We start from the raw sequence: 9,683 nt of genomic DNA on the forward strand, positions 1-9,683 counted from the left end.
ACCCAGCCCAAGTTCGATCCCTGGGACCCCATACAGTCCCCAGAGCAGCCCTATCAGGACTTCTCTATCCCTGAGAATAAAGCAGTAGTAAGAGTTGAGAACTGCCAGGTTTGGCCCACAAACCCAAACAAAAATAAGCCTTTGAATTTTGAAAATAAATTTTAAGTAAAAGGGGTCATTACAAAAATTTATTAAAGTAAGAAAATAAAACAAACCACTTTCTGGTAATTTTGAAAACACCCACAAAATGATTGCATTCTAGAAAACTATAGCCAAAATTCTAGTCAAAAAAATATCCTCAGTTACTAAATAAATTAAAATAAAATTAAAATGTTTCCTGCAAAGAGAATGTTAAGTGCTGTTATAAAATAGCTATTCTGGCTTTTCAAAGAATTAATAATTTTTATATTAAAATATGGCAGGGAATAGACTAAAGACATACAAAAGACACTTTATGAAACTTTATCTTACAGGCATACCACCTAATGGTGTTCAGAAGTCTCAGGGTTACTTACTAGTGAAGCTTGGGAAGGGGAAGAGGTGTCATATTGTGTCTAGGATCAAACTCAGGGCCTCACATATGGTAGGCATGTGCTCTATCACTTGAAATATCTCTTGGTTCATCTATGAGATTTTTTAGTTCGTTGAAAATAATGCAGAGAAGGAGTATACGAGAAATGTAAATAACAAACCAGTCTTACCAGGGACTTAAAAAAGTCCCAAATTAGAACTAATGAATAGAATTCTACCAGGCATTAAAAAGAAAATGCATGCAACCCAATGAAAGTTATCATAGAAACACAAGTGTGACTCAACATTAGAAATTCCATTAACACATACTTTATTATATTTAGCAGATTAAAGTGAAAAAAAAACATAAAACAGTCCTGATAGATGCAGAAGTAGTTGATCCTATTCAAATTTTATTCATGAAAAAAATTCTTAGCAATATTAAAATAGAAAGAACTGTTCTTATATTCATGAATGGTATCTGAAAAAATCCTATTGCAATCAAGATATTTACTGATAAAACTTTAACCTATTTTCTTTACAATCAGAAGCCTAACAAGATCACAGCCATCAACACTTCTATTCATCACTGCAGTAAAATTATAATAGACTAAGAACATAACAATATACAAATAATATGAAGAATGTTTCCCAAAAAGTATTGAAAACTTATTGCAATGAATGAAGCTATTGCTAAAAATGCCTTATATATAAGGAATGAACTATATTTCATTTGTCAGCAAAGGTAATAAATAGTAAAAATGTATTATTTATAATAATAGCACAAAATATTAAATAGTTAAGTATAAATCTAACTCGAGACATACAACTTTATTTAACCAAATATTTTTGTTTAAAAAATTCAATGATCATATCAGAGACCGAAAAGTTAGAGATACATACTGTATTCAAGATATGACTGAGTAATCATAAACACATTTATTTTTCTCAATTTGATCTATAGATTCTATACAATAGCAATCAAATTTCCAAAACCCTTTTTCCCATATGTAGGATGTGATTTTTAAATCATATTGGAAAATAAGATACTTAAAACAGTCCAAAATATTTTTACAAGTTGGAAGAACTGAGGGCCAGACCTATAGTACAACTTGTAGGGTGTTTGCCTTGCACACAGCTGACATTGGCTGGATCCCTGCATCTCATATGGTCCCCTGAGCACTGCCAGGAGTAATTCCAGAGTGCAGGACACTAAAACCTTTACTCTAAAACCTTGAGCATTACAAAGTGTGGCCCAAAATCTGAAAATAGAGTTGGTAGAACTAACATTACCGTATATCTAAACTGACTAAATAAGTAAGATTAAATAAATTTCTTTTAAAGGTACTTCTAATACATTTTATTTCTGTAAACTTCATTTAGTTCTAGTAAAAATTTATTAGAACCAAAATAATAATGCTAATATGATATTGGTCACAACAATTTAGTAGACCCATGGATTAAATAGAGAACCTGAGCCACACTCATGTCTCACCGCCTCTGGCATGTAAGCTCATCTACTGGCCCTGTTCCAAAGACACATCAATAAATCTTGAAAGATTAAAAAAAAAACTGCAAATATTTCTCAGATACCACTCACTCCTGGCTGAGACCTCTGGGGTGATCTCAGAAGGTGGTGGTGGGTCAAATTCAAATTCTCCTACAGCCCTGGAACAACATTCACACCCCAATAGTTTCTGCCTTGCCTCCAGCCAGACTACCCAATTAAATAGTCTGGATTTTCTGGAATGACACTTCAAACTCTACAGTACCAACATCCCAGTAGGATCATACCAGATTGGATGGAAATGTAATGTAGAAGCCAACTAATCTCAACTAACAAAAACATTAGCACAGAAGACATAACTTGCAACAATAGTACAGTAAACCCTCAAAGACTTAATGTCCCCATGATGAGATACAATTTTCACAAAATTTCTTTAACTGAAATATTTTTTGTTCATTTCATTAGCCATTTAGTGGTAACAAGCAATATAAAAATAAATAATTGTGGGCCTACAACAGTGGGGCAGGCTTAAGGCTAAAGGGGTGTTTGGGAAAATGGAGACAAGGGTGAAGGGAAGGTGACAGTGGTGGTGGCATTGGTATTGGAATATTAAATGCCTGTAACAAATCATGAATAACTTTGTAAACCACAGTGTTTAAATAAAATGGGAAAAAATAGGGAACCCATATATAGATCCAAAAATACCTGAAATTTGATGCAGATAGAACTGTTGAGGTAGTCCAATGAGAAAAACATGAACAATTCAATAAAATAATATGGGAACTATACATAATTCAAATATCCAGCCTCACAACATACATATTTTTAATAGTTTAACAATTTTAATGGTTTAAAAGCAACACATGACTTTGGTAGAAAATATAGGCAAATGTGTTTATAATATTGGAATAGGTGAGACTTTCTTAAACTAGACTCACAAAGGCAGATCATAAAATTAAAGTCTAATAAGTTCCTCTATTAAAATATGTAATATTTAGTCAAGGGTTAGCATACTAAAACTAAAATGTAGGTCAAAAAATAAGAGAAGATATATGCAATAGTAGATTATAAATGGATGATGTCCAGAACACAAAAAGAGTAAACCAACAAGAAAGATTAATAACCCATATTAAAATGGTCAAACTATTTAACTAGCTTTATATATGAGGAAACATGCTTAGTCTTAAGATATTCAAACTCATTAGTCATCAGATAAATGAAAATTAAAGCTACTATATGATACCTTTTCCTATTCAGTTTATTTTAAATGATTTAAGAGCCTGACAGTAATAAATATCTTCTAGGACATAGACAATAAAAACTTGTAAGCACTAATGGTAAGAGTAGAAATTGGAACAATCACTATCGAAAAATGATTTGACATTATTGTAGCACTGTCATCCTGTGTTCATTGATTTGCTTGAGCAGGCACCAGTAATGCCTCCATTGTGAGATTTGTTGTTACTGTTTTTGGCATATTGAATACGCCATGGGTAGCTTGCCAGGTTCTGCCATGCGGGCGGGATACTCTTGGTAGATTGCCAGGCTCTCAAGAGGGATGGAGGAATCAAATCAGGTCAGTTGCATGCAAGGCAAATGCCCTACCCACTGTGCTATAGCTCCAGTCCTAGTCTTCCTTATTGTTTACCTAGAGTATTTGACATTACTAAGCAAAGCAATTCAATTCTTAGGTAATGGTTTTCCAAGTGTGATCTGAGAACTTTTTTCAGGATGTCTGCAAGTCTCCCTCTTTTTCAATCATGTATTTGTATGAGCTGAGATGTTTTTCAAGTACTTGAACCAAAATAACAAACAAAACATATTGAACATGGAGTAGATATGAAACCTTGGTTGTTTTCTTTAAGATAGTTAAAAAATGTCAAAATATCTTTTTTCATTTATTTATTTTGTGAAAATATTTCAAAGCATCAATGTTAGCATGTAATGATATTGTCATTACTATATTTAAATGAATTATAATATAATATAAATATTCTGGGTGTGGACTGGAGTGATAGCAGAGTGGATACGGCATTTACCTTGCATGCAGTTGACCTGGGTTCAATTTCTCTGTCCCTCTCAGAGATCCAGCAAGCTACTGAGAGTATCCCACCCTCATGGCAGAGCCTAGCAATCTACCTGTGATGTGTTCAATATGCCAAAAACAGTAACAACAAATCTCACAATGGAGACGTTACTGGTGCACGCTCGAACAAATCAATGAACAACGGGACAACAGTACTACAGTGCTATTCTGAGTGTAAATTTTGAGCAGTGTAAAAAACAATGAATATAATTCATATAAAATCTCTTAAGAATCTTCAATAATTTTAAATAATGAAAAGAGGGATATGAGACCAGAACATTGAGAATTTCTTTATTAAAAATTTTGAAAGTTAAATTAGGAGGTTTGTATTAGAATGTCACAATCACTATTTCTGCAGTGGAAAATCAAATAAAAATATAATTCAACCCCCTACTATCATTGACAATGGATAAAAAAATGAGATATCTATCAGTGAAATAAAATATATTAGAAAACTTACATGACTTTATAATATACATACATATCATACTTAGCATATCTATCACTGTATCACTGTCATCCTGTTGTTCATCAGTTTGCTCAAGCGGGTGCCAGTAATGTCTCCATTCATACCTGTCACATGCTAGTGTAGCCCGATGGTATATTGGGAGCTCTTTCAGTGTCAGGGGAATGAGCATATCTACACCTAGTATAAACATAAATAAAACACACAATATATCTATAGTCACTAACATGAATAGGCTTTAAGGCACACTAAATGAGAAAAACAAATCATACACATAGTATAAATTCTTGAAATTAAATAATGCAAAACATTCTATTACACAATAATTATTATTTAGAAAGAAATACATGTGTGATAAACCTTTGAAGAAAATGGGAATATACAAAATCCAAGTTTTTTGTGGGAACAATACGGGGCTTTTGTGCTAAGGGTCTTGTATTTGTGTTCAGGCATCAGTTTTGGTGGTGCTTGGGGGACCACGTGTGGTGTGGGGCATTAAACCAGAGTTAGCTGCATGCAAGGCTAGAGTCTTATACCCTCTATTGTCTTTCTGGCCCCCAAATTTTGGATAGTGCTTACTTCTTGGGAAACAGAACTTTTCAAAATGTGTTCTATTCATTCAACTGTGTGATGGTTACATGGGGTTTTGTCTTATTTTTGCTTTCTGGGCTTACTCAGATATTCACAAATGTGTGTAATAGTTAATGTAAAACATTTAAAATAAAGAAGCCATATAACTAAAGGATAAGTGAGAACAGATGGGAAAAGGAAAGAGCAAGACAGACAGGATGTATTCCTTGACCTTTAATAATGGCTAAAAAAGTATTAAATCCACCTTCTCCAATGTTAACCAACATTTCTGTGCTAAAGGGAGATAACCTTTTGGGGAAAGATATAACCTGTTTAGCCTTATACTTCCAAAAATGCTGTTAAATACCTATTTAAAAACTCTTTGAGATAAAGAGACACATTTGCGATCAAAGTGATGCTGAACAGATTTCTCTCTAGGTTCGGGCCAATCCTATATAAAATTTACAGAACTATACAGGTTTTCGGGATAAGAAGTGATGGTCTCAAAAAAAGATTTAGAGAGCATGGGGTCCCGTCCCCAAGACAACTTACGCATGCCTCTTGCCACTCAGAAATCCTCAGGTGAGGTTAACACATCAACCTTTCACACTGATCTTGCTCCATTCTTGACAATGCTGACAACTGGTGACAATGTCCTCTAAAAGGAAATCAGGACAGAGAGGGCAGAGCAGAACGGAGGTATTTTCATCACTTCCACATTGCAACAAGTGTGTTATTTTTCATCTTAACTCTGCTCTGTACTCTTATAATTATATAATTAGCAACTTTGGCACCTATTTTGCCACTTTTTAATTGTGGGCTAAATATAATAGGAAAAAAAAGAAATCCACCTAGGAAAACAAAAATGGGAAAATAAGAAAGTGAAGAGATTTGTACTGCTCAGATGGTTGCTTGTGTAAGCAACTAGAATATTCCTTACTCCATGGACTAACAGTGCTTCATACATTTTGTGTTATAATGTGATTGTTTTGTGTATTTTGAAATCAAAGAGTTAGGAAATGTCTCCTTTAGAGATTGTTAAATTGCCAAATTTGTACAAGTCGCAGCATTCTTACAAGGAGGACTAGAAAATTAACTGAGACTAGATTTCTTATTAAACAATTGAGATGGCAAGGGGGTACGAGGGAGAAGTTTAAATAAACTTCACTGAATTTTTGAAATCACATTTCACATGTGTTTCAGAGTACAGGTGGGCTGGGACTCAGGTGGGCTGAACAGATTCGCTGTCTTAGAACACAGTAGGAATGGTTATGCCTATGATCTTGTAGACACAAAACCTGGTTCTGAGTCTGCCTCAGTCTATGCAAATGGGTAAGTTGGCCCTGATACATGATCTGATAAATTTAGAATATAATCTTACATTTCCTTCCCAAGTTTTTAAGTACTTATAATAATGAGTGCCAATTAACTTCTACATGCCCAGTTCTAGACTCTACACTAGAAATATAAATTATTTTTCATAACTAGCATCTCACACATATACAATGTGATAAGTATTGTAATCCATTTTACAGATAAAAATATTATTCATAGAGGGAAATACATTGTAAAGTTAATGCAAGAATTGTATCTAAAACTGAGATATGCCTGTACTGACTTGTTCCCTGCCATTATACTTCACTTTCCTCTGATTCATGTGCACGATTCCTAGTTATCTATCTGAAGAAAATGAAAATATACATTCATCCAGACTTACACATTGATCAGGGTCTTGAGAACTTTATTCACAATAGTGAAAACCTAAATGTTCATCGGATGATAAATGAACCTGCAATATGCTACCCAGTGCAATATGCTACCCAGTGTAAAAAGGAATAAGCAATGGATACATGTTGGACAAATAGATGGAACATATCATTCTAGGTAAAAGAAATCAACCTGAGAAAGCACATGTTATATGATTCCACTTATCTCAAAAATCCAAAAAAGGCAACTACATACAGATAAAAAAAAAAAAGGTATGTTATGATTGCCTGGGGCGGCAAGTGGGGAAGGAGATTAATAGTAAATGGACATGATAGATGTCACTGGAGTGTTGAAAATATTCTTAAACTGATTTATGATGATTATATAACTTGGCTAATTTAGCAAAATTCATGGCATTGTACACTTGAAACAAATGAACTATACAATATGTAAAATGTCCCTCACTTGTTAAAAGAAAGTATTGTGAAAAGCATATAACATTTAATAGCCCTTACAATACATCAAATTTTGGCTCATGTCATTTTGGCCTATTACAGTTTTAAATATAGTACATTATTACTTTTAATGCTTTATCAGTCATTTCAACTAACATATAACCCAATATATTTCTTTTAGAAATTACATATGTTTCTGTTATGATACATAATCATTATTTAAAACAATTTCACTAATGTCACATGCTGCAGTAATTCTAAAGAACTTCTACTGGCTGCCATATACTAGACTGTCTTTTCAGAAAAGGAGAATAGAGTTCTAAAGATGTGCATCTAGGAAGATCTTCCTGTTCTCTAACTACAGTCTTCTTGCTATCAGGTTGTTGATAATTTCTGAGGGTATAATAGATAATGAAAGAGAAAAGTATAACTTTCTCTGCCCACTTCTCTCAACGTAAGTACTATAGTCCATTTTACTGAAAAAATATTACTTATAGAGGGAAATACATATAATGTTAATGCAAGAATTGTTGCTAAAATCACATTTTAGCTTTTGGCTCTTGATTTAAAAAGAGAGATAGAAGTTTCAGGGAGATAGTCTACTGGTCAAGAACGCGTATTTTGCATGTGTAGGGGCCTATATCATTCCCCAGTACCATATGGCCCCTAAACACCAATAAGATGTAACTTAAGTGGTTCCTGAGCATCTTTGAGGATGTGTTTCTGATGGCCTCTTGCACCCTTCCTAAAGGATACTGAATCCTCCTGCCCTAACATTAAACCATCTAGCTGGTTGGCAAAGTAATGCTGGGAGTAGCTCCCAAGTCCTTGAACACTGCTTGGGATGCCCAAAGTAAGCAAACGATAAAAATGATACTGCTGAAAGTAAAAAAGATATTATTGAGTGAATAAAAAACATATTTGATGAAAAATTCTGCGTATGAAAATGAGGAGAATGAGGAGGAAAGCAAGGAAGAGAAATTCTTTTCATCCTAATGTGGTCTTTAGCATTGAAAGAAAGTCAGCTTCTCGACTGAGCACATTGGTTAACTGGATACCTATTCCACGGCACTCCTGCCAAATTATGTGATATCTGCCAGTGGTAGTTTAGAGTGGCCCTTTAAAATACAGGAAAAAATGATTCTGTGCAACTTTGTGGTGGAACTGCATTGCACATCATTTAGAGTGTTTTTATTTTATTTATTTAGTTAGTTAGTTTTATTCTCTCAAGTTTTTGAGCTTACTTTTTGGAAAATAGATGAGAATTTTTGTTTTATTAATCCCAAATTTGGGGATAAGACCAAAGAGGATAATTCAAGCTATGTGCACCACTAGAGCAAAACACCTGATTGGTTAGTCTCTGTTCAGACCAGAAAGAACCTGTTCTGAACTAATTTTTTTTCTTTCTTTTTTTAACCAGCTCCCTCTGTGGTTTTATTGGACATAAAAATTGCGCGGCCCCTAGCTGCTCCCACTGTAGCCAGAGGCACCAGCTCAGGGCTATTTACAGGAGTAGGAGTCAAAGGTGCACCTAGGTGGCACGTCATCAGAGGCACAGGGCGATGGTTTCCACGTCGAGGAAGCAGACGTGCATCTTGGTCTCGATATCAATGCCCCTGCCAGGTCTTCAGGAAGTCGTCAAAGGTGATCCCCTCGTAGACCTGATCGGGCTCCATCTGGCCCACGCAGATGCTGGCTGCCTTCACCGTGATGCCATTGGCTATCGAGCACGTGGCCTCCTTCCCCAAGAGCGGGTGTCCGGTCAGCAGCTCCTCCAGCACGTTCAACTACTCTTCCAGCTGATGCGTCCATCTCTGCCCAAGTCGCACACGCAGAACAGAAATCTCAGCTTCTCCTTCCGGCACAGCTCCACCTGCTCTTTTTCCATCCTGGTGTCAACATTTTTATTATCTTTAAGTATGAAAACTGCGGGTACTTCTAATACTGAAGTTTCCTTAGGACATGGAACAGTAGTCTTCATCTTTGTCTTGTAGCCGACACCTCGTGCACATAGCAATCACTCCACAGCTTTGTGCATAGTACTGCCTAAATTTCCCCAGGAGTCTGAATTCTCAAGAAAGTGGCACTCAGGTCAAGGTTGCAGGAATTCTTGTTCAGAGCCCTCCCCTGTTAAAGCCTTAAAGAGTCATGAAATGATTTTCTTAGTGTGGAGGCCATAGAAAGTTAGTTGCTGCTTCTGAAGGCAAAGTGTGGAAATGAAACAAAGTTTTCTTGCACTACCAGAAAGTGAGTGTACAGTGAGCACTCTGATCAGCTTGTTCTGTGAGAAAGCATGAGCATTCCACCTACCTTTCTTCGCTGAAATAGACTGTCCAATAACCGATCCATTGAAGTTCAGGTGGGGGAATGAGAGGACTCAAG

General features: G+C 35.4%; 1 pseudogene; it reads right to left on the minus strand.

Annotated features, from left to right (window-relative positions):
* Positions 1 to 8,847: 8,847 nt before the first annotated feature.
* On the minus strand, positions 8,848 to 9,282 carry LOC101547932 (calcineurin B homologous protein 3-like; annotated as a pseudogene).
* Positions 9,283 to 9,683: the final 401 nt, after the last annotated feature.

The sequence above is a fragment of the Sorex araneus genome, chromosome 5 (assembly GCF_027595985.1).
Source record: "Sorex araneus isolate mSorAra2 chromosome 5, mSorAra2.pri, whole genome shotgun sequence".
In the NCBI taxonomy this organism is placed as follows: Eukaryota; Metazoa; Chordata; class Mammalia; order Eulipotyphla; family Soricidae; genus Sorex; species Sorex araneus.